This window comes from Empidonax traillii, unplaced genomic scaffold (genome assembly GCF_003031625.1).
Source record: "Empidonax traillii isolate 1590-97213 ecotype Southwest subspecies unplaced genomic scaffold, ASM303162v1 scaffold477:size924519, whole genome shotgun sequence".
NCBI classification, from domain to species: domain Eukaryota; kingdom Metazoa; phylum Chordata; class Aves; order Passeriformes; family Tyrannidae; genus Empidonax; species Empidonax traillii.
Genome location: NW_020955670.1, coordinates 617,958 through 645,335, shown reverse-complemented (window position 1 = coordinate 645,335; position 27,378 = coordinate 617,958). Strand labels below are relative to the sequence as shown.

General features: G+C 36.0%; 1 protein-coding gene across 3 annotated transcripts in view; it reads left to right on the top strand.

The window, feature by feature from the left end:
* SYT1 (synaptotagmin 1) overlaps positions 1-27,378 on the top strand; it is a 357,422-nt gene that overhangs the window by 123,255 nt on the left and 206,789 nt on the right. For all 3 annotated transcript variants that reach the window (XM_027896088.1, XM_027896089.1, XM_027896087.1), the window contains one exon: positions 5,596-5,657. The gene's annotated coding sequence lies outside the window, so the exon portion shown is untranslated. The remainder of the gene's footprint in view (positions 1-5,595; positions 5,658-27,378) is intronic.

The following is a 27,378-nucleotide window of genomic DNA, read 5'->3' as shown; positions in this document are numbered from 1 at the left end:
CATGGGTCACAGGGTAGGAATGGCCAAGCCACTGACTGAATGGGCGGGAAAAGTGGGACCTAATTAATAGTTTTGTCCCTTGTGGCAACAGTGACTCTGTATATGTATTCTGCTAAACTGTAGTCTGAAATATTTAAATATTGCATGTCAAGACCTAAAAAAATCTTGCCATCTAGTTAATATCTTTAAACTGAAATGGCTATCCAAATGGCAGCTCCCCTCTATAGATGCTCTATCTTTACATATTGTGCTGAAAAAATGCTCAATCTGTATGGACGAGGATGGGGAAATTTCTCCTGTCCCACCAGGAAATGTGTGGTACAACCACTATCTTCCTTTTCATTCTGCTGCTCCAAATTTCTCCCTAGTCTTAGAAAATGGCTCCATGTTTTGGTTTATCTCTTTCATGTCCTGTTTCAATAGTTGTTCCCTTTCTATAGCAAAAGCATCCATCCATATTTACCCGTCCTCAGAAACTTACTCCCTGTCGTGGTTTTTCCTTCCAGTTTTGAGTGGATGTTGGATCTAACAAGTTCTTACAGCCAGAAGTTTGCCATCTCTCTTCTCTGTACACTGACACCTAATGGCAGGCACATATCTTAGAATTATTAATTTTTTAAAAGCTGTAGTTTGTTTTAAAACCAGCTGCACTGTTGCAAGCCAAAATTTGAGAACTGGTGGATTTATTTTTGTGTGATATTTACTCTGTTAATTGTGTCCTCTGTGAAGTCTGAGAGGCTTTCCAGAAAAGGGGTCTATAGAAGTGCTTGGCTTTCCTATCACTGTTTGTTCCTTTATCAGATTTTTCATGGAATTGGCAATAAAAATAAGTATTTTTTTTTCTTACTTGCTGGAGAAGTTTTTTTTTCTGGGTTTGATTTACAGAATATCAAAAACTGCTGAGCCTCCTTTCATTCATTGTTCTGCAACTCAGTTGTTTATGCACAGTCACCTCTACCATAAGATGTGTACCTCTTTATCAAATAATGTGTCTATTGTTTTTACTGTTTTGTACTATTCTCTATCATTTCAGACAGGCAAGGAGGCAGGTTGATGTGTGAGAGGAAGAGTGCTGTCATCAAATATGCAGTAACTTAGAGTGAGGGCTTTTTGGTATATGAAGGTGTATTTACAATTAGTTTCAGTTTGTAATATTACAGGCCTGAATTCAATGAGTAATGACCTCAATAGTGCCTGTTTTAATGTAATCCCTGCTTGCTGACTGCTGTTCCAAGAATAAAAATTTAAGCCAAAAGATTTAATGAAATCCTTTGGGATTAGTGCTCAGTGGGCTGGGGAAATTGCATATCAACCTTTTCTCTCTACTCTAACCATACGGCTTGGTATTTGAATAGGAGGGTGGCCAATAGAGAGAACTCTGAATTCATCAATAATTTACATTTTTGTTAGTTACAAACCTGGTATTTGGGATTCTGTTGCCATAGCAATCCATCTGGGCCTGGACGAATAGTGTTTTAAGTGACGGTTGTATAGAGTTTCACAGTGTGTGCTTTAAATCCCTTCTAAACTAATCCTCAGATCTGTTCTGTGACTTATTTGAGGTTTCAACAAAATCAATGTTACTCACAGTAAAAGTTGATGCTGACCAAATTAAGCCCCAAAAATATTTGAATATATGTATGATTAAGGACTGTAAAGTTCATAATGTATAACAGTTTCTGTTTCAATAGATGAAATGGTTAATTAATGCCCACAACTCCATTTTTTTTGCAAAATACATTTAATTTGTTGCACATTAAGCAACTAGAAATTATTCAGACTCTGTACTGGTTATTAGCTAGTTTAAACTTCATAATTGAATGCTAGCCTCATTTTCCCAGTTGTCAGTTCTATGCTTTGCAGGATGTCAGTCTGTTCATAATACTGTGTAACTTCCACTTTCAGTTAGTCTGATTTTTACTCTTATAAATAATTCTAAAGAAGAGAATAAAATTTAAAATTCTCATTTTCACTTCTAATACTACTGGACTTGGATTTTTAGGCTGTGCTGCTAAATTCAGTATGCTAAGGACCAGTTGCTTTTTGTTTGAGGTTTAGTTTATACTTTCTTGTTTTACCACCCTAAACTTCAAAATGGTTTATTCAAAACCTTTCAGATGTACCAAATAAGTAGATGTCCTTAGGTTTGATAGATGGTCAATAAACTGAGCAAACCTAGGCTAAGTTTCAGCTATGTTCAGCTATATTCAACTAAAACCCTCCTCATTTCCATCATATTACTTCATAACAAAAATGTTGTCCAGTTGTGCTCTGGAACTGTCACTGAGCCATAATGATGATGTATTAGCAGCTCTTTATTACTCCAGAGTATAGAGATTCAGTTTGCAAAATTATTTCGCGATGTTTGAAAGGAGAGAATACTCAAATAACAGCCATATGCTCTACTAATGAGTGTTTAGCCCATAATCCTAAATACAGAAAAAGTGTTTCTTTATGGAGTTTGTAAATGTTCACATAATTCTTCCTGGATTTAAAAATAGTAATGGAATAAAGAAACTGCACATGGCCCAAGATATCTTGAAAAATCTTTAAATTACCCTGCAACTTCCCTTTTAGTTTTTTGTATCGCAGTTCACAATGAATAGTGAAACATCTAATAAAAGGGACTTATTTTTGCCATGATTCTGTGAGGCTAAAAATGTTCTTTCTCACCTGTAATAAATGTAAATCCACGCTCTTTCTCTATAAACAAGAGTTTCCTGAGAAAAACTGTGAAGAATCCTTTCCTTGCAGTGGAATAGGGTTTCATTTTGTGAGCAGATATACATTTATAGTCTTAAATTCAGTGTTGCTGACTGAACTGCTTTTATTTTAGAGGTCCATTCTCCCTGGTCTATTGGGACTATTTCCATAACTGGTTACCATGAAAGTAGCTGGGAATAGAGAGTTTCGAATTAATAAAAATAGGCTTTTTTGTTTACTTTTGCATATCTGTATGCTAAGTGAAGTAAAAATTAGTAAATGAGTACTTACTCTAAACACCTTAAAGTATCATCTGTAGATACCATTTGTTAAATATAGATTATGCTTTAAAAGGATATTACAAGATGTATTGACATATATCAAAATGTGTTTCTGCTGATATTTCCAATGGTTTCATTAGGAAACATCTTCCCTTGCAAATATTATGAAATGAAAACAGAGCCTTGGAGGACACTAGCAGTATGACAGATGCTATTTCTAGCTCTGGAAATATAGTTGTCACTTCAGGGTTCTCCTGCACTGAAGACTCACAGGAATCCATAACCAAGGGTGAATGAATTAACCTTCCAAAACATCTAATCAAAACTAGCCTATGTTTAATAGTAAGCAATAGAAACACACTTGAATTTCTCTGGTAATTTTTTTAAATCTTTTTCTAGAAATGCAAGTCTTTTCTGTTTATTTCTCTCCATATATTTCAGCTCTGCAAATCCTTGCAAGAAGTGATACTATTTAGACTCCTTGATAAATATTGATTTTTATTGATGAGTTTTTGTTTATTTATTCCAGATCTGCATTAAATTTTTCATATCCTTTGGAACTCAGACTGTCAGCTTCAAAGGAGCACGTGGACTGTCTCTTTTTGTACCTAATGAAGCACCACACTTACTCATAGTTTTGCTTAAATTTGCTTCTCTAGCAATAACCTGTATTTTTATTGTTATTTACAATTAATGCTGAAGTTAATGTTTGTCCTTCATTTCCATTTTTTGTCTTTGCACCAGAAGGAAACAACAAATCTTCTGAAAGGCTCAGTAATAATATGACACAGCTTGACACAGACAGCTTAGAGAAAGAGGGGAAGATTAAGACAGTGTACCGCAGAGGAGGTGTTACTCTGGGTGTTAATTTCTCTAAGGCACTTGCAGCTATCTCTACTCAAATGCAAGATGTACACAGGGACCTGACCTAAAACCCTGGCTCTGAACCCCAGGAGAAGGTGGGGATTAGAGGTTTTTTATTGAGCCCTCTTTCTGAGTGTGTCTGAATTCTAAATCCCTCAGTTTGGGAAGGCTTGACATGACAATAAGAGGCAAAGTTTTGGTTGAACCCGTTCAAGAGGTATTTGAGTACAGTAGTTCAGATTAGGTCTGTCTTGGCCTGTACCATGACATTTTATACAGCTAATATGGAACACCAAGCTAGGCCTGCTAAGGCTATTGAGAGATTAATTAAAAACTGTGGGAATGAAATTAGCTATGTTTTACACCAGCATGCAAATTATTCTAAACCCTTTGGAATAAGATTTCAAATTGTTGTCCAGCTAACCTGGCGTCATTCAAGTGCTCATCTCCTCACTGAAGTCTAGGACATAACAAAATGAGCCATTAGAAGAGCTAATCCTAGGGCTCAAAGAAGTTTGAAACTTAATTCATAATATCGTATCCTTCCAACTCATAGATTATATAGCCCTCAGCTCCAAACAGCTTATAATTGTTGCTTAATAGGTTTTTTCAGTAGGCTGACATTCAGGTGAGAGATTTCTGGGATGTCATATATATATTGGCAGAACTATGCAGAAAGCAATTTTTTTTTTTCTAAAAAAAATTCTGAATTCTTTATTATTTAAGTCATGAAAGATGGCAGCCTGGCTAGAGTGAGATGGTGGATGGAATCATAATTCGCCTTTTTTAAAAACAAGAATAAGGGCTGATGTGCTATAGTTTGACAGTTTTAGATAACAGTGATTTCATTTTCCTCTGACAAAGTTGATGTGAAATTAAAGACGTGTTTATCTATCTTGGTAACTGCATTTGGCTTCCTTGTTCAACTACACCAGAATTGGTCATCTTCACACTTAATGCCTTCACAGCTTGATCCTGCTTGCCCTTTGACATCAGTGATTCCCTTATTGAAACCTTTATTGTCCATCAGTCCCAATTTTCTCCCTTCTCTCATGCAGCCTTTATTCATGAAAATTTTTAATAGTAAGAATCTGCAAAGCCAGTGTGCCGTGTTCCTTCAAATCCTGTCTTAAAACTACCTCTGTTGTGATGCTGGTAAACTGCCCAAGAAAGCCTGAAGCAGCTGGTGTTCTGTCTTCAGTGCTTATTTTGCTAATTGTCTGCATGCAGCAGTGGGAGTGAGGCATCAAACACCCCTCTGCAGCATGTCCCACTCTTCTCCAAAAGCAGTGGGGGAGGCTGTGGCTGTCATTGGACGTACATGTTCTTTCTTCCTTAACTCCTCAGTCTAATGGGGTAATCCAGCCAAGATCTAATACAGCATGAGAATTTAATTTTGACCGGAGGATTGCCAGCCTCAGAGGTGTGAAAGCCTGTCACCTTCCTGGAACTGGAGAGAGCTGTGGCTGCCCAGATGAAATTCAGCACCTGCAGCTGAATTTGGTCTGAGGTTTCAGATTTGTTGCCTCAACCTGTGGATTTCCCTTCTGTGCTGCTGTTGTAGTACCTAAGTCTTTTAAGGAAAAGAAGCAATGTGAATTTTCTCTGCTGGATGCTTTCACAAAAAAAGAAATTTAAATCTTGGAGTAAGCCAAACCTAAATATGAAAATGGCAAACTTCTGTGGTACAAATGAAAGTAGGTAATTTTATATAGATGATAAATGCATGTATTTGTTTTTCTTACAGAAGCGTGGAGCCCTGAATAAACGAAGAGAAGAGAGTTAAGCACACATTCTCTATTGTGAACAGTAAGTGACCAAATTACATACTCTGAAGCTAAACACTACTTGAACTTCCTTTTTGAAAATTTTTCATTGTTTCTTATTTGCAGTTCTTTTAACAAGTGTAAGAAATTAGTGCAGTGAACATTTCTACGTTTTATCCAATGTGGTTTGATTTCACAGGAGTAGAGTTTTATTACTCCTATAATCTTTTTAGGCAAGGGGCCCAGATAATCCACAGGATATGCCATCACTGCCCATACTGGGAATATTGCCTTTTTCTTCTCAGTAAAAGTGAATTGTAATAAAAATTGTGATAGATAGTACAAAGCTAAAAACAGCATTACAATTATATTTGCTCACACTTGAAATTTTGCAGAAAAATAGATTTATCCCTGTAGTCAGATCCTATTGGATTGGTGCAGGTGCAAGAGGATTTTGTGGATTTGTGTTAACCACATAATCATTGACTAATTGTTCTGAACTATCCTGGTCATAGCTGTGCTGCTCTTTTTACACTACAGCCAATCTCAATGCACTGGCATTTGACAACTACAGCTTTTTAAAACATCAAGAAACTAAGACTACCTGCTGAGACAAGAAAATGAGCCATGTTTGTGTTGTGAATAATATTATTAGCATTGTCCTTAGAAAAAAAATCTTAGGGTGCTGGTGAAGTACTAGTCGTGACAAAGTAGAGAGGAGACACTGCTTTTTTTGCCAATCCAAAGTAATGTGCCCTGGGATATGTAGCTGGTTATATGGGTGTGTATATGGGTGGCTATTAAAAGGTGGCAGATCTTTTGAGAACCAAAGCAGATGGATATGTATTAAGGCATTCAGGCCATTTCTATTAATGGTTCCAACAAAACAGTTCCTCTATGCTAGGTGCCAATAGAACCTGACTTCTTTGTGGTAGAAGATTGTGGATGGTAAGTAACATGCAGAGAATATGTGTTCTTTAGCACTATTCTACTTATAGAATAAACATTTGACAGCATATCATGCAATACAGTTAAAGGAATTTTATTGTCATATACAAAACCTCTATTCATTTAGCCAAACTGGCATTTGGAACAGAGTAGTTTTAGATAGAAATAAATCTTGACTATTTTTTGGCAAGTAGAATGTGCATAAACCTCAGTAGCAAAAAAATGCCCATTAGCTCTCTGGGCAACCAAGTTTGATGATGGGTTTTAACATGAAAGGAAATCTGTTGCATTTCACTGAAGCCAAGGACAATGTAATACTTACTTGAAAATCTGTATGGTTCTTTGTACAGTGTACTAAACTGTACTAGTAGTAGGCATCTTCTGGGTATATGGCAAATGGTACATATGTTCCAGAGAATCATTAGGGAAAAAAACAATTTTAAAAAAAACTCTCAAAACTCCTGCTTATCTATCCCTTTTAATTTTCCATTGCTTCTTCTATCAGTCATACTTTCCTTTCATTTTCTCTTCTTTCCCCTGTGATTCCCATTGTTTATGTTCCCTACATGCCGTCACACCTCTTTATCACCCTTTATCTTTCCATTTTTTTTAACCACATAGTCTGTCTTCTCAAATTTCATATTTTCTACTCACATCTCCCACACAGGGTTATCTCCTCTTCCTGTTGGCAGAGCTGCATTGCAGAATGGTTCTGATCTTGGGCAGATTTTGAGTTTGCTATTTGTAGGACCAAATAGATTCCCTGCAGACTGAGAGTGTTATTGGTATTATCAGGTCATAATGCACAGAATAATGCCATATACCTATATCTGAGAAATTCACAAAGAGTTACAACATAGTGTAATATGGGTCAGCTCTTGCAATTTTTAATTGACATGTGGAAAGATATGGTAGAACTTTGGGTGTTGTTATTTAACACATGAAATACCCTCAACCTAATCAGTTATGCTTTACTTCCCCTGGATCTTAAGTTTTGGCAGTGTGTTACATGCATAAATATTAGCAGCTCCAAGCAAAGTTTGTAATTCAACTGATAATGTATAGACCTGCTTGTAGAAAGTAAATTTCACTACTGCAGCCACTTGAAAATCATCTCTCTTCCTGTATTCCTGTGTCAAGTGACCAGAACTCAAAGGCATTTGTTTCAGAATAGCATGGATTTATTTGTGTATAGTGAGAAAAAAAATAATCAAATATTACTGGTACTCCTTCACATACATATTCTCTCTCTCCCACTGGCAGAATAGGTTGACAGAACCTTTTCATTAAATCCATCAGTTAATTTTATCAGTCGTGGTATTATAATTATAAATTACAAATAATCTAACAATGAATATATAATTTAAAAAAATGAAACTCTACAGTGGTTATTTAACATTTGTAATGTGTCATTTATTTTAACACTCTCTTTGGAATATACATGGGAAATTAGAATAATTAAACAGAAATAAAATTACACTTACCTCTCATCCATCATCAGTGAGGAGGCAATGGTACCAGCTTGATCAGGCTGTACATTCAGCCATGTATGGAAATTCATGTATGCTACCTTTGGGTCTTCTTACCACACTCTTGAGAACTGTATGTTATTCGTACACTAAGCAACCAGTCACTCTCCTGACACTGGGATTGATAAATTGGCATTGTGGATTTGTTTTAAAATACCTTTCCCCCCCTCAAACTGAATTAAAATCTAAAATTTAAAATATCCAGTACCATAAGAAAAAAAAATACAGATTCCACATATAGGGAACAAATATAATATTGTTCTTATTTAAAAAAAATTATAAAAGTAATAATTTATTCTAGGATTTGTGGGGTTTATTTGTTCTCAACTTTGTTTTAAATGCAAGGGCCTTTGTCATTTGTCTTTGATATTGCAAAAGATTGCAGTTATCCTTTGTGGAGCAGGGAAAAAATCTTGCAACATGTGTTCCAAAAAAGGTGTCCATTATCCTCAGATAGTCAGCAGCAACCACATTTCATCTGCCACAAACTTTATCAAGTAATTGATATCTTTGGTGGCTGGTTATTAACAGGTTTCTAATTATTCTTGTTCGGTAAAGGCAAGTTCAGGTAATGTGACATAAATTAGGAAACTGCACAAGCGAAGTGCTAATACAGGAGAAACATGGCCAAAAAACCACACTCTGGTGTGAGCAGATGAGAGGAGACTTGGCCTGCTGAAAGTTATTGTATGGGCAGTTTGACTCCCATTTTGTGTAGAATAACTAAATTTGATATGATAAACATTCTGATTTCAGTCTTTCATGTGATATAGTAATCTAGATGCAGCATGGAAGTGCCCTCATTCCTTGTTTTTGCCATTCCCTCCCAGGTTTTGTTATTGCAAATTAAAATTCATGTCAATATACTGCGATCTTGGATAAAATTGTTCACTTGAGTGTTCCTACTACCTTAATTCTTTAATGAGGTCTTCCCCGAAATTAGTTTCAATTTCATTTTTTTTCTTCCAGAGTAGAAGTATGAACTTCTAGTAAATGATATAGTAACATGTCCGTAATGTAAAGGTTCACAGAATATGCTGAGTTGAAAACGACCCACAAGGATCATTAAGTCCAACCCTTAGCCCTGCACAGGACCATCCCCAGGAGTCACACCATGTGTCTGTCCAAATGCTTTTTGAAATCTTGCAGGCTTGGTGCTGTGACACCTTCCCTGGGGAACCTGTTCCAGTGCCCAACCACCCTCTGGATGAAGAACCTTTTTCTAATATCCAGCCTAAACCTCCCCTGACACAACTTCAGAGAATTCCCTTGGGTCCTGTCCCTGGTCCCCACAGAGCAGAAATCAGTGCCTACCTCCCCCTTCCCCTCACAAGGAAGTTGTAGACTGCAGTGAGGTCTCCCCTCAGTCTCTTCTTCTCCAGGCTGAACAGACCAAGTGATCTCAGCTGTTCCTCACACAGCTTCCCCTCAAGGCCCTTCACCATCTTCGTTGCCCTCCTTTGGACCCTCTCTAAAAGCTTAATATCTTTCTTATATTGTGACTCCCAAAACTGCACACAATATTCAAGGCGAAACCACACCAGAGCAGAGCAGAGTGGGACAATCCCCTCCCTTGATTGCCTGGCAATGCTTTGCCTGATGCCCCCCCAGGACATGGTTGGCCCTCCTGACTGCCACTGGTGACTCATATTCGACTTGTCATTTATCATGACCCCCATGTCCCTTTCCATGGCACTGCTTGTCAGCATCTCATTCCATAGTCTATACACATAACTAGGGTTATTCCATCCCAGGTGCAGAATCTGACACTTCCCCTTGTTGAACTTCATATGATTGGTGATTGCCCAGTCCTCTAATTTACTGAGGTCTCTCTGCAGGGCCTCCCTGCCTTCAAGGGAGTCAACAGCTCCTCCCAGTTTTGTGTCATCTGCAAACTTGCTTAGTATCCCTTCCAGTCCTGTATACAAGTCATTTATGAAGATGATGAGCACAGGGAGCCCTGTGGAACCCCGTGCTCGACCCCTGAGCCAATTGCTTACCCACCACATGATGTGTTTATCCAGCTGTGTGCTGGACATTTTGTCCAGAAGGATCCTGTGAGAGACATTATTGAAAGCTTTACTGAAATCCAAAAGATGACATCAACTTACCTCCCTTGATCACTTAGCTAGGTTACTTTGTCATAGAAGTTAATCAGTTTGATAAGCAGGACTTTCCTCTCCTGAAGCCGTGCTGGCTGTGACGGATGATAGCATTGTCTTTCAGGTGCTTTTCAATTCTTCCCAGAATAATCTTGTCCGTAATTTTACCAGGCACTGAAGTGAGACTGACAAGCTTGTAGTTTCTGGAGTCCTCCCTTTTGCCCTTCTTGAAAATCAAGGTTGATTACATTGGCTCTGTTTTGGTTATCATTTTAAGACTATTGAGAGGAGTATGTTCCCTGTGGCTCATATGCTTACAAAGTTCTTTGCCTCAAAACTTCATTTTGTTTTTTTTTCTTTAATCATTCCTGTATTACAGACACAGATTTGTGGTTTTTAATGTGAGATCTCTGACATGGATTTAGATTCTGTACTGCTTTGAAGTATGCTAGTTATGCAACCTGATTCTGCAAAGTAGCTCAGTGGTTGTAGTTCCCTGGGGCTTCAGTTTAGTTGTCAGCTATCATTTTAGTGCTGTGATTGATTACGCTCTTCTATTTAATTTATCTGCTGCAGCTTCTAAGCTTTTTCTTCAATTGGTAAACACATGCTTTTCTAGACACATTTTCAAATGAGGTGTTTTCCAGGTACTCCAGAGGTCATGTAATCATTTTTTTCTCAGGAATTTAACCATTTGAGCCATTTAATGGTTTCCATAAATTATTGGCTAATATTTTGTCTATTACTTGGAAATTTTGAACTGTGTTATATTTTTCATTTTTCAATGTTATTATATAAATATATTCTTAAATACAAGTGTATTTACCAACTCCTTCTTTGACCACCAAAACTCAGTGAAAGAAATAGGCATCTTTCTTAAGTGTAGGAGCCAAATGCATGGGCTGCTGCGGCAGTAGCTGTTAACCACCTTTGCACATTAGGTTTTAAAAGCAAAATATTTATAAGTGTATTTGCTTGCTGGAATTTCATAAGCCAGCTTCAGTTATTATGGTTAATGTGCTTATTCTCTTGTGTCATATAGTGTGTTCCTGTACTGTCATTTGGTATTTTGAAACATAACATTGAATATCAACTTGGCTGAGTTTAAATCAGACTCTTTCAGAGTAACAATGTTTTCATTTTAAAAAGTTAAAATGTTTCCATTTTTTGGCAGTAAACCTTACTGTGTGTACACATTGCAGCAGTTTTATGCCATTACTGGGGCAACTCTCAAGAAGCTACTATAATGAACTACTTCTATGATCCACACATATCAAGGAACTTTTAATGCCACATTTTCTTTGCTACTGCAGTTTTTCCTATGGCTCTGCATATTTTTGAGTGGGTATGTTGATAATTTGTTTTGTTTGGGTTTTTTTACTTTTAGTTACTGTCTTTAATATTTGTGATTAAAATCTCTCAGAAGAATTACAGTATTATCATAATGCAGCTTTGCTGACGTTGATAACTGCTGTTGTACTGTGTCTAAATACAATCCAACAAAATTAGTAGACATCTGCAGTGTTGTAGGCTTTTGGGGGGTAAATTGGTGTTCTTTTATTTTGTTTTGAGGGTTTTTTGTTTGTTTGTTTGTTTTTTATTGTGAGAGTGAGCTTTAATCAGTATTTACCTTTTCTTTATAATTCTTAATCTTTTTGCACAATCTGCTTTTACAGACTACCAGATTTGCTTCAGATATGTATCTTAGTAACACCTGGTAGGTCACTTCCAGCACACATTTACTTACAGAATTGGAGACAGCCTGTTCTGTCACTGTTCTTGTAGTGACCTATGCATTGATTAGGAACTAAGAGGATAGACTTTCTTGTCAACTCCGCTGTCTTGCATTTATGGTACATGAAGGTTAACTCAAAAAATAACTAATATGATACAAGTTATTATATACATAAAGGTTTAGATGACTCCCCAGTGTGGAGTTGGTGATCTCTAAGGGACATTATTTGGCAGTTTTGGATCCTCTCCAAGTATGACTTTGCTCTTCAATGATGATTTTCTGTTTCCTTCTTTCAAAGTTTCATACTGTAAATCTTATTTTGAAGACATGTAGTCATCATAAATGTCACATTTTGACAGCTTTCCTTATGTGAATGAAATTCATTCAAGAGAATTTATTCAGGAATGAGAAAAGATGCAACTTAGACCTGTTTACGATTATAAACTACAACTATATTGACATTTACCTCTGAAAATGCAAAGATAACAGGAAATTTAGTTATTTTCCCATGTGTACAAAAATATTTTGTGAAGCCATTATCAAAGGTAGCTCATAAAGATATGTTTTCTGATGTCAGTCTTCTGTGTTTATATTAATATCTGAAGTACGTGAAAACAGGCACTGTAGAATTTTTTTTGCAGTAAACAATTTTGAAAATACAAAATTCAGAATTAAGTATAGTTGGAAAAGCATGATTTCTTGCACTTTTGGGCAGGGAATAAATACACTGGAACAGCTAGAAAGTAGGAGTGATTAGGAGTGCTCTGGAATATATCAAGTGTCTGCAATGTGCTGCTGCTTTACCTTCCGTTTATATTGCAAGCTAAAGAGGCAAAGACGTGGTTTTGCTGTGAGAGGAGCCTCTGAACAAGTGCTCTTAGAGCAATATTAATTGATATATTTCATACTTGTGACTCTTGTACCTATGCTGATTAATGGGACAACAATGATTTGAGCCGAAGGCATAAATTTTTGAACACAGGGTTCATAAAGCACATAACATTAGGCCAGGTTTTTAGTCTTGCCAGTTAAAAAGCTTTAGTTAAACCATGAAAAATACTAAAATTCTATTTGCTCCATGAGCCATGTATTTGGGAGTTTTTCTCATTACTTCCCAATTTTCATACCAGCTTCAGTGCCTCCAAAATCTCAAGGTTTAGAAGTGTATTTTTTATTGAAAGGTGAGATTTTCATTTAGTCACATGGATCCAGGAGCTGGGGCTTCGAAGGATAACTCCCAAACATTTATTGCAAAGTCTGGTTATACTGTGTAAAATGCATTTTAGCCTGGAGGTTCTCTACTAGTTCTGTACAGCAGTACACTTTGATCTTTCACGTAATAGGTCTCCAAATACCTTTTCATTTCTAACAGAAATAGTGCCCAGGCTGCTCTTATACTATAAGCCTATTTCACTCATCCTTATAAGTTGTGATGCCAAGTGAGAACATTGGTTTTAGGAAGAAGGATGAGAAAAAAGAAATAAGATGTCATTTCAACTGTGCAACCTTAACCAATTTTGATCGGATTTTGCTCGTAGAAGCATGTCTTCGGTGTTTGAATCTTTAGTTTAAATGAAATTATTAACACTGACAGGGTTTATTTAAAGTTCTAATTTTACTTCAGGGGGAAAAACTTCAAAAACTCTAAACTGTAATAAACAATTGGTTAATAAACCCCTAGCTATTGGACTGTTAATTATTTATCCTGTAGGATAAACAACTCCTCTCCAAAAGGAACAGTGATTCCTTTTGGAGAGTTATGGTCTATTGAGCAAAAATGCACTTAGGTAGGTTTTAAATGGGAATTACATCTAAACTTTATAATAGGAGAATAGATTCAGTAGCTCTTATGCTGAAATTTTCTAAAGATTTGTTAGCTGACATAAGTGACTTGCTTAAACCCTCTTGAGTAGCTTTCCCTTTAAAAATTGGTATGGTGGAACATAGTAACTTTGCAGTGGGATTGAAATTCGCTTCTGTGGTGAAATTGATAGTATTGTTACTGGCATGAAAAGGATAAGCTCGTACCATCTCAGTATTGCAAAGACCTTGAAGAACTACAAAACTATGTACTCCTGTTACTCATAGTTATTTTTCAGGCTCTGAGATTGTTCTAAATATTGATTCCTCTAGCAGTTCATCCTTCTTAGATGGTGCCAGTGTGTTTGAGAAATGTGTTCATCAGTACCTAATTATTTTTGATAAATGTAAAATGAAACTGAAACTAGATCTTTTATTAAGGAACCAGCTTAAAAAAAAAAAAAAAAGAAAAGGCTTACTCAGTCTTTCCTCATCTTGAAAATATCTGTATAATACTATGAATAAATCCTACAAACATCAAACAGAGTTTCTTGATGCGTTTTTTGCCAATATAAATTTCCCTTGCCTCCCCTATTCAGCCTTTACAAGCATGAATAATGAGATGGGGCTAGGGAAGAGGAAAGCTCAAGAATGATTATACTACTCTGCTGCATACTGCTATGACATATAGCCCCATATTGTTTCTGTTTCTGACTCTCCTTTCTCCTTTCATTTTTTATTCATATACCCATGTTTCTCCCTTTACTGTTGTCTAATTGGCAGCTCTACCTAGGTCATATTATCATAGAATTGTTTGGGTTGGAAGGGACCTTGAAATCATCTAGTTTGAATCTCCTCGTCATGGACAGGGACACCTTCCACTAGATCAGATTGCTCCAAAGTCTTATCCAACCTGACCTTAATCTTTTCAAGGATGAACTCTTGATGGGGAGTCCACAACTTCTTTGGGCAACCTGTTCCAGTGTCTCACCACCCTCACATTAAAGAAATTCTTCCTGATATATAATCTAAACCTCCACTCTTTCAATTTAAGACCATTCGCCCTCATCCTATCACAACATGCCCTTGTAAAAAAAAGCCTCTCCAGAATTCTTGTAGGCTCCCTTTAGGTACTGGAAGGTGCTGTAAGGTTTCCCCAGAGGCTTCTCTTCTCCAGGATGACCAATCCCAATTCTATCAGCCTGTCCTCACAGAAGAGGTGCTCCAGCCCTTCGCACATCTTTGTGGCCCTCCTCTGGATGTGCTTCTTAAATCTTGGTTTCTCCTCTGGAGCTACCTTTATCATACTCTTATGAAAAAGACCCCTCATTACCCAGTGGCACCTAATTTGTTTTCAAATAGTTCCCATAGTTCTTGATCTTCTTCATAACAGGGCTTTCAAAAAGATAACACTAGAGATAAAATACATCTCACATCTCCTGGAGTGCTGTAACTAGATTGTGACTGACTTTGCAAAGAGGGGCTCAAGCTGGGATGGTACCCATTTATGGAATCAGCAATGCGTTAGACATAAAGTGCTCATTTTTATATATACGTTCCTCAGATATCTTACTGTTGTATTATAAAACAGTGAGTGAACCTGAGGTTTGTAGCTTTTCCCTCTGTGTTTGTTTCTTTAACATAAGCTCAGAGCTCTTTGAGTATCTCTTTATTCCAGTCAGCAAGCTGTCGTTGTAGCTTTGCTTCTATTTTTATTTCCTTTTCTATCTACTGTGGGTATGGGATTATAATGTTACATTACTTCAGATTGGACACAGTAAATTAGCTTATAAATGATATATGAATACATTATCTCCATGCCTTTTTTTTGGTTATTAAACCTCTAGCTTTAGCATATAGTGCTTTCTCCAAATTATCTGCATATAGCACACTATGTCTGATCTGTTTGAAGAGCTTCTGTTTTCTGCTGATTAGATATTTTACTAAGAGTGCCAAAAATAACCCATGTTTGTGTTTCTTTTCCTGTTGGATGAATGTGTGCTGATCTCTTGCTTCCACTCTGTCTCTCTTTCTCTTTTTTCCTCTGCTTTGCTGAAATGTTGTGTCCTCAGTTGTCAAATTGTATTCTCTCAGCTGAAATTCCAAAGCTAATTGAAAGAAATCAAACCAGAAACTCAGGAAAATTATTAATTTATGCAGTGAAACAGAATTTTATGAGTCTTAAATGGAAAAAAAAGTGTATTATTCAAAAAACACAGTATTAGGCTTGCGATAAGGAATCTCTAATATTTAGCATATAAAAAAGGAAATGTTTTGAGAAGATTATGAAACCTGGAGGGGTTATTTAAATGATCAGCTTGTTTCTACAGAATAAATAAAGCTGTTTTATTAATCCTAATTGTCCTTTTGTTTGTTGCAATATATTATACTGGATTTACAGCATCTCTTTAACATTAGCTTCCCAGGAACATCACCAAAGTGCAAGTATCAGTCAGCTTGTGCTACGGATACAATATGGAAAAAAGCACTTTAGTATAGTGTCAATAGGAGACTTTAAAAACTGTGTACAGGGTTCAGTAGACTGTTGAACAGTCTATTTACTGACTGATGAACTGTTTTTGTGAGTTAATGTTTTGGTCAGTGAAAGAGACGGGTTATGAGCTGTAGATTATCATGACTTGCATGGTAGAAGGAAAGCAGTTAACACTAGAACTGTCTGACAGCTGTGAATCGCTGCTACTTAAAAACACCACGGCTACGAAGATACATTGAAGCCTTCTCTAAAGATTCTCTAAATAATTGATGATTGAGATATGAGTAAAGGCATTTCCATAACACTGGACTCTACTGTGTTGCCACACTTAATGTGTGGCTTTGAGGAGGTGAGTCATCATAAACCAATATATGACTGTTTAGCCTTGCCTATTCCTGGATGTATATTCTGGTTACCAGAATGTTGCTGCATCAGATTTTTTAGTTTAGAAGTACAATGTAAATGCTGTCACATCTTCTTTAGCAGGAAATTATGACAGTGTAATTTTGGACAATTCTTGGAATTGCTTGGAACTCATGGATTTAGAATGACCGGAGATGTGTCAGTTTATTTTATATTATGGTGTGACGCGCCTTAATAAATTTATCTCAATCTGAGGATTTAGAAACATTTTTAAGGAGATAATATTTATATGTAAACTTCCTTAAAGTAATTGAAGTATAGTTAGTACTTCTCATGGGAATAAGCAGGAGAAGCAGATGAATGCTGACTTTCAGTCACAATTTTACATGTTGCAAAGAATCAAACACATGACTAATCCAAGAAAAAAAGACCAAAATTAGAGAACAGGAGATGTCAGAATGTTTCTAAATAGGTGCGCTCATCAGCTGTCACAGTGACAACTTTTTAAGTTCAGTTAGCATGTTTGAACTTGGTGTGGTGCCAGTAAAAAGGATTTCCTCATTTATTTTTAAGGGATCAGAATATGTCTCATGTCACATGTAGAAATTTAGTTAGAAAAAATACTGGGCTGTACTGAACAGAAAAAAATAAATTGTGTACTTGTAGTGATGATACAGAACAGGAAGGATGAAAAATCACATTATTTAGATTTTGAAGGATTCCACATAGGCATTCATTTAAGATACTTAATACATGTGTTATGTATTTATTCATACTTCTCTTACTTCTCTGATTGTGTGAAATTTATTTGGTTGCCTAGAATTTGTTTTGACTTGTACCATCAATTTATCTCAGAAAGGGCAACAGATTGAAATTAAAGAAATAAGGGTGAGCAGAGTGATGTTCTTTGGTAAGTTAAGAAGTAACAGTATATGTAAGAAAAGAAGAGGCCTAAGAATTACATTCTGAAGGCTGAATATTTATTTATTTATTTACAGTTGAAAGATGTAAAAAGATGCTGTGAAAAAGATATTTTTTACTGGTACTTTAGATATATTGGTAAACAAGAGAAAGGACAACTTAGAGCTAGAAGAGAGCAGGTATAGATTTTTTCAACATACTAGTAAGCTCCTCTAGATACCCTGATGAAAAATTGCCACTAGTTGGTTTTCTTGTCATTGCCTTGACCTTCAGTATGTTTTCTGTGGAACTTCTGTCATTTTCACCCAAAATACAAGTAACCATTCAGAAAATTTACATTTTTCTTCTAGATTGTGCCTGTTTAAAAAGAGTGGAAATATTTGTCAGTGGCAAATGATGTTGGATCTGTAGGCAACAGTTACTGTACTCTGCAATGACATTGAATGCTGTCCCGGGTGTTTTCACAGTCTGTGGTTTATACTGATGCTTGTTCACAGACTAAATGGTGTCAAGGTCAATGTGTTTTGAAGGTACAGGTTTTGTGCACTCTTAATGAACAATTTTAATTCAGTTGGGTTCTAGGGAAACTAATAATGGTACATGCACATCGCTCAATATCAGTACCTTTCTGGACAGCATGGTGAAACAGCTTACCTACGTAAGAGAGTGTATATATTTCTGTGGGTTAAGACTTGACTGTCTATTTATTTTAGACAAATATCTCTTCCTTGGTAAGCACAATCTTTTATCCCTTTTAAGGTTTTTTGATAAGAGCTTATCCATACCATGGTTGCCTTGTCATTTTCTGATGCTGTTGGGGGAGTGATGCTTCTCTGCTGTGTGAAATTTACTGATGTCAGGTTTTTTCCCCCTGGAACAATGAGTTGTAATGCAAGACTTTCCTCAGAAGGAACTTGAAGTGAGTTTTGTTGCTCTGCTTTTGGATAAAGTTTCGTACGTCAGTACTGCTAATTGTCTTATCACCTTGTGATAGGATCGCCAGTAAAATACTGTATAGTCTATATAAAATTCACAAGAATGTGCATAGTTACTGTAAACTTAAGATATCCTCTGCTTTGATTCATTCACTTTCCATGGTCGTGTATCCCTAGTGCCTAGTCATAAGAATAAGTTAGTCTTCCCATTACAAGTTCCCAAAGTTAATCAATTACAATATTATACAGAAATGACGAATGCTTTGAGTGGTGCTCAGGTGTACTCAGCTCATGTATGGAGGAGTGTCTGGCAGATGCCCTGCCATTAAAATGATGGGATCTGTGGCAAGGGAGAGATCCTGCACAGGACATACCTGCTGGCATAGCTTACAGTGCACTGGAAAAAAATCAGGCTGGTAAGGATAAGTTTTGTGAGGAATCAATAAAATTCTATTTTTACAAACACCTCATTTAATTTTCCAAGCTAAGTTGTTTCCCTCCTTCAGTGGAGAATAAAGCACATTTCTGCTGTAGTTAGTTGTTGGTGCTAGGTAGGATGTGACTTCTAGCTAGGTAAACCTTGCTAGTAAAGATGAGTCAGTTCTAAAGGATCTTACACTCTTCTATTTTGATATGTTGTTTCTTTCCTCTGTGGTTGTTCTGGTCCTTTTTTTCTTTTTGCTATTATTTGGTGTTATGCATCTTTCCATTTATGTCTTTACATTTATTGTTTGTTTATTGCATTTGGATGTGCAGCTGGCTGGTTAGTATTTGTTGGTAAGTAAGTTAAAGTAAGCATCGTCTAACCTTATGAGCTTTGAAACTTGACATCTTGAAAGCAGCTACAGAAACAGGAGACCCTGTACTCGAGAAAGTTGTCTTTCTATTTGTCAGTCACCACTGTAAGATGGGCAGTTGCCAAAGCTGTCATATACAGAGCAGAATGGCAGATAGCATGGTGTAGTCTATTTGTGTGTAGCTGTGCACTGTTACCCACTTAGGCAATCTGTCTTTATGCCTGGATGATGCAGTGTTTTCTCTCCTGCTTATAGAGAACACTTGCTATCATGACAAGCAATCAGTTCACCCCCAGGTTCCAATAATGCTACTCTTTAAACTAGCAGCTGAGTCTTACTTAAAGAAAAGCCCCTTAGATGGCCCTTCCCCAGGGACTGAGCCTATCCAATTCAAAGCACTGTGTGATTCCTCTGAAATATAATTACTAAAATGCCACCCATTTTTTCCAGTAGAGCCCTACACAGGTAAATTTTTTAGCTTTTTAATTAAAGATGCATATCTGAGGTAACCTAGCAAAAGGCATTTGCCTAATTAACTCCTTGTAATTCACCACTCTGTCAGTTGCTGGCATTTAGCAAATACTTGATTTCTTTAAGCCTTGTTTCTATATAGGGTTGATGTAGATAGAACAGTTCACACATGGATATCTGAAACTTTGAATTTTGTCCCAATATGATGTTTTAGCTAGTGACTATGAGAATCAAAAAAAATTATCATTTCTTTCCATACAAAAGAATTAAATTCTGTAATTCTGTAGTCTTCTGCAAGTGACACTTGAAAAGTTTTAGGTTTACTTTTTAATTTATGAGTCTGTTTTTAAAAGTCTATTTTCTGTAGGGCTTGTTCAGATTCTCTTGAAACTACACTACAAAAAAGGGAGTGAATGATGGTCTTTAATAGGATTGGGAATAATATGTAATAGCCCTATATCAAGTCACTAGTGCAGTTGTTTCGTGGACTGTGTATGATTATCCCAGTTTCAGTGAGGGTAACAGGCAGCTGTGAAAATGATCAATTCTTACTGCCTACGGTTTTATTTTCAGTTCAACAGTAAAAGTTAAATTCACTCTTTAAAACTAAATTAAAATTTTATGTCACAGCCTGAGGAACAAAGAAAGGGCTCTAGGGGCAAGAGATGAAGTTTATAAGTATAATGGAAAGCTGCACTGAAAAAGACATTTTGCTTAATGCTGGTTCCCATGGTTACTTGCAAATAATTTTGCAGTTTTAAAAACACAAAACTTTTTGCAGTCATACTTCCAGGCAGGTAAGTGTCCAGCAGCTATTATAATTAGCTATATAAGAAGTAAATTGTCAACCTTGATCTTCAAAATTCATCTTACCCTACATATATTACACCTGTGCACACTGCTTTTTTTGGTTGGCAGTTCTGTCTGGCTTGAATAATCTTATCAGGTCAATATCATAGTTTCTTTTTACCTCCACATTTCTTGCAATAGGCTATGAAAGTCATTAGAGAAAAAATACTGTTTTCTAAAACAACATTTATTTTGTTTTAAGGAGTTTTGTTCTTTTCTCTTAGGGCCTTTTTTTATTTTGTACCTAATTTTATTAAAACCAGTCCTTCCAGGGAAACCACAATGATGCAAATGCATCTTTCTATGAAGGTTGGTTATAAGAGATCGCTATTCTTTTGCACTTCATTAATTAAAAAATTAAGCTTATCTTACCTTTATCTTATTAATAATAGTAATATGATTATTATATTTGTAATACCATATTATCATGCTGTGAAAAATAAACAGAATAGGCTCAACTGTACAGGTTTTTCTAAATTATCAAACACTCTACCACTGTTCTGTTAACGTAGCTGCCCTACATTGCCTGCCTTGGAACTGCACAGTATGAGTCATTGCAGAATTAGGGAAGCACAGCAAATAGCTTAAAACTTACAGTGATCACAATTCTGAACTTTTATTGTGAAAAGATTTTGACACTTGTGTATAAAGAATATTCAGATAATTCTTTCTGTTTAGATATGTGTGAATTTTTTTCATGTTTGCAGCATTATTTTTATGATTTGTCAGAAATAGGAAAAACAAGATATGTCATTTCATATCATTCCTGTTTTTCCTGTTTTATCTTTCTTGTCATTTTTTCATCAAGGCGTTTTGTTAGTAGGGCAATAAATCACAATTTTTGTAATTACTATCTGTGATAACATATTCTATTTAACCTTTTTATGTAATTTTATTTTTTTAAATATGATAAGTGGTTTCTAATTAGATTAATTGCTCTTTTCCAGCATAACACAGAGATCTGGAATACAGTAACTGGTTGCATAGCACTTTGATTATTTTATTTTCCAATTCAGAATCTTAGTATCATACTTTCTCATTAGCATGAGTTGTGATTATATTTTTAAGATGATGATAAACCATAAAACAATAAGGATGAAGAAATGCTACTTGACCACAATACGTGTTCCTCATTTTGCACTCCTGGAGGGAGGCTAGTATCAGAAGGTATCTGGTAAAGGAAACAGGAGAAACTATTTGATTGGCTCTGAAGCCATAGAATCTTATAATCATTAATTTTGGAAGGGATCTTGAGAGGTCTACCTGTCTGGCTTCCTGCTCAAAGCAGGATCAGCATTTGAGTTTAGACCAGATTGCTTGGCACTTTCTCCAGACAAATCATGAAAGCCTCCAAGGATGAAGTTTCTGCAACCCTTTTGGGCAACCTGCACCAATGCTTAATTGTCATTTTGTGGAAATGTTCTTCCTCATGTTCAGTTAGAACTCCCAAGCTTCAATTTATTGTTGTCGCTTGTTTTCTCACAGAGTACTTCATGTACAGATAAAAATCATTGTGCTCCATAAATACACTTACTTAAGTTAGTATTACGTGCAGTAGGAATAACAAAACAGTTTATCATGTCATGTTTTGACCTGAATTCATATACAAAAACCATAAATTGAAGTATAAAATTAAAACCAGATTGTAGGGTAAAATCCAGGAATTTTCTTAATATAAAACTTTCAAGAATGGTATTTTAATGTGAAATTTTCCATACTTCATTTGCAAATCTCTTTGTACTAAGATAGTTTTATCAAAGTCAGTATAATTTCACAAATAAATCGTTTTTCCATCTCCAGTGGAAGAGTTCTGTAACTAAATGTACACAAACAGATTCTCAGGAAGATGCTTCTCTTATAGGTTTTCAGAGGTGCTGCTTTATGAGATCACAACATCTGGGCTGTATGAAGAAAATTATATTTGGATTTGCCGTTCAAGCAAAATGAAAGTTCTTTATCACCAATATATTCTTTATCCTTTATCAGTCTAGAAAGCTTCCATTCTGAAACACTGGAGAAACAGATGTAAAACTTATCTGGATTTTAATCAGATTAGTGAACTTGAAAGGGGATTATAAGCATTGCTATCTTGTCAGTTCTTTGAGTAGGGAATAATGAGAGTGACCACACAGTATGAAGAGTCAGTCTGGGGGGGAAGTACACCATGCTTTCTTTGTCAAAAGTCATCTGTTGTCATGTGTTTCTGTTACTAGAAGTAGCTAGTTCTTTAATAAGTATTACATTCGAAAAGATGGATAAGGTAGCTTCCTAAAAAACAAGTCACTTTCCCTATTCTGCCTTTATTTTTCTGCATCAGTCTACTCCTCTTCACACCAGATTTTCACTGAGGAATCTCTGTATTTTTCCTTTTTTTATTTTTGTTCTTTTATCTTACTTCTATGCTTAGTTTTTCTCGTTCCATCCTGTCTTGGTTCTGGTTTCTTATTGTCATTTTCCCCCTCCAGTTACATATATCAGCTACAGCATGACCACAGGAATTTACTCATTTTGCCCCTAAAGACGTTGTGAGCTTGATTTTTCCTGAGCATAAAAAATTAGCTTGCAGAATTCCACAGAGCTGACTCAGAAAAACCTTGTAGTCTAGAAGGCCGAAACAACCAAACTCAGTTTGGCTATATGAAATTACATGATACACTACAGTGGACAACAGAACTATACTCCAGAATGCTTTGTGTTCAGCTAGCCAGTTACTCCATTGTAAATTCTTATTGTTCATTCTGTACATAATTTGTTGCTGTTTTTACCTTGGAAACAAGAGTATCTCACTATGATTGGTTTCCCCTAGGTTTTTCAATGAAACACAATTCCTGCTTTGCATGTATCAGGAAAGGCCAAGCAAGGTGGCAACTCTCTTTCTCAAATTTGCAGGCTAAGAACAGTTCAGTTTCAAAAGGTTCATGAGGAAGCACAGTAGTATAAAAGTAGAATGTAATGTTAGTGAATATATAATGAGTATCAGAAGGTCACCAGTACAGATAAGAAAATAATTTTTGCAAAATATTCTTTGTGTTACTGGAGTTTTAAATATTCATCCTGAATTTTGAAACAACATTAGAAACAGGAGAGCCTAGGCCTGGGTCTAACATGTCATAGCAGACTGCATTATCAAGTAATGTTCTATAGATGGTTCAAAGTGTTATAAATTCATCATATTATAATGTTTCATTATTCATTGTGTATCCAATAAGTATTCTCAGTGAAAAAGACAATTGTATTTTGAACACAGGAAGCAAAACACATTTTGAGTCCTGTGCAAAAAAAAAAAAAAAAAAAAAAAGGTATTCAGATGACTACACTTTGAAAAAAGATTAAATTTGGATTCTTGGTTGTAGTTGTCAACCAAATGTAGTCTTTTTTCCATTGAGATATATTTATATATATATTTATATAACGTTGTGGCTGAAGTGTGTAGGGGGGAGAGAGACAGAGGGAGAAGTCACTGTACATTTATTTTTCTGTTATGAAAATATTTATTAAATTATGCATCTGTATCTTTACGTCTGTGGACATTGATACATATAGGTTCATGCCCATAAGAATAAACACTTTCTCCCATTTTGACATTATAACTCTACATTAATGAGCTATAGTTAGGCAGTGGTGACAATGCTGAAAGAAATAGTTTTTCATGTTTAATGGCCACAAATCAAAGTCTGAAATGGAAATAATTTATCATGAGAAAGGATCAAAAAAAGTTTTCATATAATTTTCGTGCAATTAATTCAATCTCATCATAGTGTAGTTGTTCTGATTCTGTCAGGACAGAGTTAATTTTTTGGCAGTAGCTGGGAGGAAGCATGGCTGAGGGGGTATGGTTGGAAGATTATTTTATATTGTCTAAGTAAGGGACTCTGGATTAGGAGGTGAGGGGTGTTTCTTTCAGTCGGGAGAAAATGTGGTGGGGAAGAGCCAGTCAGTATTTCTTTATTGTCCTGAGCTTTTGTGTGAATCCTTTCTTTTTATTATACCTTTTGTAATTAATACTGTTGCTGTTACTGTTAGGTTTTCTTATCTCATTGTTGTTTCCAGTAAATTTTTCTTATCTCAACCCATGATCTTTGCCTTTTGTGCTTTCAGTTGGAGGGGGGAGGAGGAGCAAGCAGTGGCATGTTTTAAAAGGACTGCTAAATTGCAGAATAGCATTCCTAAACCATGACAGTAGTATCGTTGTAAATGCATTGTAGATAGCCCCACATATTGGTAGACTAAAAGCTACAGGTTTTTAATAAAACATTGGAAAATAGTAATTGCTTCAGCATTTGCAATTTTAGTTGCATGCTCATATCCTAAAGTAACTGAGGCAGAAGGTTCCAGAATAAAAGCAAAACGCAGAATGCTCAGGGAAACAGCAGATGCTCATACTTTTGCTTCATCCTCCTTGTTTTGATGAGATATTCACATGTGCTGTTCACATCTTTCTCTATTATTGTTTTTCTCTGGGCTTTTCTGTGACATCTAACATTATTATCTGGTAAGGGTAATGGTATGGTACTTGAATACCAAGAAACTTGCAGCACTGATGTGAAAATAAGAGGTTTTAGTTCCATTTTACAAATGGGCCAGTAAGGACATAATGTACAAGCAGTGTCTATTCATTTTGTGTACCCAGTTAGCCCAAGACCTTTAACATCTTGATTATTTCAGAATGCTACATTTTTGTAGCACATAATGCATTAAAAGCCTCCCGTGGAGGGACTTAAAGTTGAAAGGAGATGAGACACACTGTTAGCAGATTTCATAGTCATTTCTGGAGAACAGAAAAGTGCTGAGAAACTGAGTTCAAAGCTAGATACTGGTGGGGGAGCGCTTCTCTATGGCATTGCTCTTTGCTTCTATTTCCACAACTGCTTTTCTCTGGATTTCTTCCGCTCATAATAGTTCTTGTCTTCACACATGGAGTCTTCTCTGAGCTCTTCATGCTAGCTTGCCACATGCCTGTGTACTGTGTCCATCCATCTGCTCCTTTGTGCTTCTGTCCCAAGTCCCTTCCTGCCCCCTGTCTCTTTGCTCCCTTCTCTGGCTCACATTCCAGCCCTGGGCTGTTGGGCTGGCCTCTAGTTTCCATCTCCTCTCCCTGTCCAGTCTCCTTGCCCAATGTTGGTCCCAGGGCATACAAACCTATACCTCCTGATCAGCCATCCCCTTAGAAGATGGTTCTTATCTTCATCTATTCCTTTCTGTGTGATTGAAAACCAGTCAAGTCTTTGTCTTCCATGCTTTTTCATACTGTCTGGTTGCCTACAAGGCTTCGTAAGGAAAGGTGCTTCTTTTATTCTGAATTTCTATGTTTAGCAGTGCAGCAATATTCCTACATTTCCACCTGCTCGTATAAATTCTTGGCCCTTCCAGTTCTTAACTGGAGAAAGTTGATTACAGATGGAAATTAGGTGATACAGGTATAACTTTTGATACTTAGTACCTACTGCAAATAGACAAACGAAGGATTTTTTTTTCAGAAGACCTGTTGATTAGACAGATTTAGATAATTCATAGAAATCAACACTTTTCTGGTGCCAGGGTGAACCTTCTGTCAGACTGGAAACAGGTGGGGAAGTAAAACTTCTTCTTGGAATATTTGTGAAATTTTTTCCATCAAAATGTCTCTTTTTCCCCTAGTATTATATTTTTAATCAATTTGAGGAAGATACATAATGTGTGAATTTCGATGGCCAACAGATTTGGCACAGTAAAAGACTGGGAAAATAGTCAGAACTACTATACCTTATAAGAATAGGCCTGAGGTTTTTGCCTATCACATAATTTTTAAAATAGTTTCTTGTATATTTCTCCATATGACAAAATTCGTAAGTGTATTGAAGTTAGTCATCTTTTTACATTAAACTGCTGAATTTACTTCTTAAAATGCGTATATAAATCATACTTATTAAGCTGGAGGACAAAGCAAGAAAAAATTCAATTACTGGGTCTAATAGAGCATTGTGTTGAGATTTAATTGACTGGCATGAAAGGATAAATGAAGTATTTTTTAGCCTGTCAATAAGTCACAGTTTACTTCTATTGAGATCTTAAGCTTATTTGAATAAACTCATTTAATATTGTGCCATCTTCCTTTCTCCAGAAATCTAGTTAGTATGTGTTTACAGCAAGCTGTTTTGCTTTTTTGATTGTCAGAACCTTGGAAAATATCAAGGTCAAACATAGAATTGCAAATTAATGCAAAAATGTGTTTAATATACTGATAGATGATCTACTCAAATGTTCCTATTTTTGCACTTATAATTTTTTAATTGTAAAAGAGAGAAGTGAATTTAATGAACTGAAAATGATAGCTTAGTGTTATTAGTTGGAGTTGGAACACTTTACTTTGGTGATATGCAGGTTTTGTCACAGAACTCTACCAATGTAATTCAGTCCAGAACTGGAAAAAAATTACCAACCAAACTAATATTTGACACTTGTAGTCCAGTTGATTCAACAGACAGTACATTCACTCAACATCATAGGAATATTTTAGGAAATTATGAGAGCAAGTGAATAGTAATATAATACTGGTTATAACACTGACTAATGGGTACTTTGATAAGGCTGAAATTAGAAAAAAAAACTTTTTAAGGTTGGATACCAGTTCTAACAACTTTCTCTAAGAAAAATCTTCTTTTTTCCTCTTTGTTCTCCAAATCTCCTCTTGAAAATTGACCATTCTGTAGAATTGTGTTGTAGAAGACTTTCTTCACCCACCACCCTCCTCATGTTTGATTAAGAATGTCTGTTCTATTGAAGCAATTGGGTCCATTTGTATGATTTTTTTTTATCCTTTGAAAATACAAGTTAAATGAAA